Source organism: Peromyscus leucopus, chromosome 18 (genome assembly GCF_004664715.2).
Source record: "Peromyscus leucopus breed LL Stock chromosome 18, UCI_PerLeu_2.1, whole genome shotgun sequence".
NCBI lineage: Eukaryota > Metazoa > Chordata > Mammalia > Rodentia > Cricetidae > Peromyscus > Peromyscus leucopus.
In genome coordinates, this window is record NC_051078.1 from 44236339 (window position 1) to 44239981 (window position 3643).

Here is a 3643-nt window from a genome sequence, read left to right on the forward strand (position 1 = left end):
CATTCATTTGTTGTTCTGAGAAAGTATTATGAACAAATGTTAAGTCCTGATAATAAACTAACTCATTTCACCTGCAATAACGACAAAAACAAAAACAAAGACAGCAGTATAACATTTTCATATAGAATAAGATTTATTATTCAATCTCTCCTATATTCTATTATATTTCAATGAAAACCTATTTGCAACGTGAAAAGACAATATTTTACTGATTTAATGTATCAACTGATCTTATTTGAGCATCAATGAGACTGCTCTGTTAGAAATGTCTGTGTTGTGCAAAACTTTGACCTAATCTTGATCACCATATGAAGACGGACAAAAGTAGACCCCATAAAATTGTCTTCTATTCTCTACATTTCTAACATGGCTTACATTACACAATACACACACACACACACACACACAAACACACACACACATGCACGCATGCACGCACGCAAGCATGAACTCACACCAGAAAACATTTTAATGTAAACCTCAAGGCTATTGCATTATGTGGCATCACTGGATAATTCCCTTAGAAAACAAGACTTCAAGATGAAGTGCCAAATGGATAAAAGATGAAGACATGAAGATGCATGCAACTTCAAATAATATATATATATATATACATATGCAAAGTATATCAAATTATATTGAGAAATATACAGTTGATTACTGATTAACTTAAATTATTACATCTGTTTCAAATTGATGAAAATGTTTCTTTGGATATGTAAATGAATTATTTAAAGTTTTTTATATTCTCTATTAAGTATTTTAACATTGTCATTAAAATGTTTTCACAAAAAAAGTCATCATTGGAAGTAAGTATATCATATACCCCGGGACTTGTACTCAGGAGATTGATATACAAGGATCATAAATTCAAATGTATCCATGATTAATTACTGACATTCAAGCAGGCTGGATAACAAACAACATTCTAAGGGCATTTGTGAAAAAAAATATATGAAAAATAAAACCAGGAACAAAATCCACCACCCTTTCACAGACAAATAGCAGCCCTATATAAGTTTGTGAAATAGATCTATAGAGTTTCTTTAAGAATATAAGCTTGCAGACCACATGAGAAAAGGAAGAAACAAAGTGCTAGAGAGGCCCACAGAAATCCACAAAGATACCCCCACAAAAGACTGCTGGCAATGGCCGAGAGACAGCCGGGACTGACCTACTCTGGTGATGGGATGTCCAAACACCCTAATAGTTGTGCCAGAAACCCCATCCAAGGACTGAGGAATCTGGATGCAGACATACACAGCTAGGCCCCCAGGTGGAGCGCTGGGAGTCTAATTAGCAAGAAAGAGGAGGGTTTATATGAGCGAGAATTGTTGAAACCAAGGTTGGATCAAGCACAGGGACAAATAGCCAAACGAATGGAAACACATGAACTATGAACCAAAGGCTGAGGGGTCCCCAACTGGATCAAGCCCTCTGAATGGGTAAGACAGTTGATTGGCTTGGTCTCTTTGGGAGGCATCTGGGCAGTGGTAGCAGTTCCTGGGCTCGCTGCATGAGATGGCTGTTTGAGGCCTGGGACTTATACAGGGACGATTGGCTCGGTCTGGGAGGAGGGGACTGGACCTGCCTGGACTGAGTCTATTGGGTTGATCTCAGTCCTCGGGGGTGGCCTTGATCTGGAGGTGGTGCGAGTGGGGGGTGGGCTGGGGGGAAGGAGAGGGGGGCGGGAAGGGGGAGAACAGGGGAGTCTGTGGCTGTTGTGTAGAGCTGAATAGTATGTAAAATAAAAGAAAAAAATAAAAATAAAAAAATAAACAAAGTTTTAACCAATAAAAAAAAATTAGATATGAAACCTTAGACTCACAAATATAGGATAAATAGAATATTTTCTTTGAATTTACCAAATATAGACTAGATATTGCAACTGTTATTCTTGCTTGACAATTGTTCTATTATATGTAATTTTACTATGTTAAAGTCAAAAACTTTCGCCAGGCGGTGGTGGCACATGCCTTTAATCCCAGCACTTAGGAGGCAGAGGCAGGCAGATCTCTGTGAGTTCAAGGCCAGCCTGAACTACCAAGTGAGTCCCAGGAAAGGCACAAAGCTACACAGAGAAACCCTGTCTCGAAAAACCAAAAAAAAAAAAAAAGTTAAAAACTTTTTTTTATTTAGATAGAAAAGGGGAAAAGCTGTAGGGTAATGCTTTTGTTCACTGGATAATAAAACACTGATTGGCCAGTAGTCAGGCAGGAAGCATAGGTGAGGCAAGCAAACTAAAGGAATTCTGGGAAAGGTCAGGAGTCACCAGCCACACAGAAGAAGCAAGATGTGAAGTTAGAACTGAGAAAAGGTACCAAGACATGTGGCTGAAGATAAATAAGAATTATGTGTTGATTTAAGTGTAATAGCTAGTAAGTAATAAGCCTGATGTAATGGCCAAGCAGTTTTAATTAATATAAGCCTCTCTGTGTTTACTTGGGTTTGAGCAGCTGCTGAACCTCCAGACCGTGGGAACCTGGTAGGACTAGGAAACCTTCACCTATACCTAAAGGCTTCCATTGTGACCCCAGAGGCTCCTGGAAATGTCAACTTGGCTTCATGACACTTTTGGGTGAGGTATGTAGCAGGGATGAAATAGCTATGCCATGTGACATGAGCACATGAACATTCTCCTGTATCCTGGAGAGCCCTGGCATTCTATGTGATGTCACCAGTGTTGTGGCAACACCAACTGTATTTGGGGCTTTTGTGCAGTGTCTAGTGTTTCAACTACAGACATGCTGACTAGACTGAACAGGATTGTTGGGAGACATGATGGTGAGCACAGGGAGACCAAAAGGAGGCAGAAGGAAAATGGCCTTCAGTCTCCATGTCACACATCAAGAAATAAATGGTTCTGGGGAAAGTGCAGTGAGTCCTGGTAAAGAGATGGGGAGCTTCCTGAAGGAGGAAAACTTCAGCTGATGCTTTCAGAAGTGGGGCTCAGGAGGTAAGAGTTTCTGAGAAGCAATGGGCCTATCCAGTTCCTCTGAGTTCTTCAAGAGCAGAACAGAGTTGAGGATTTTTTTATTGTTACTTTGGCAGGGAGCCAGGGATAGTCAAAGCTACAACTGTTCTGTTGAGGTGCCTCTATAGCTAGAGAGTTCTCTCTCTGGGTCCCGCAAAGCCCCAGCAGTCTGACAACCCACTTATAAAATAAACACACAGATGCTTATATTATTTAAACTGTATGACCTAATGGCTCAGGCTTCTTGCTAACTGTTCTTATATCTTAAATTAACCCATTTCTATTAGTCTATACTTTGCCATGTGGCTCGTGGCTTACCAGTACCATACATCTTGCTTCTCATGGTGGTGGCTGGCAGGTCTCTCCCCTCAGCCCTCTACTTCCCCCAATTCTCTTCTCTTTGTCCCGCCTATACTTCCTGACTGACTACTGGCCAATCAGTGTTTTATTTATTACTCAATCAAGCAACACACATAACATACAGAACATCCCACAGCATACCTCTTCTTTCACTCTGAGTGGGAAGGAAGCACAAAGGGACAAAAGAGGTTTCAGTATCAGCAATGCACTTCACCCACATTGGATGTCTTTTGGTGTGTCACTAATAACAGGGAGAGTAAAGTCCCTTGGCCAGAGCTAGAGGTTCTCACATTTTAAATAACAACCACT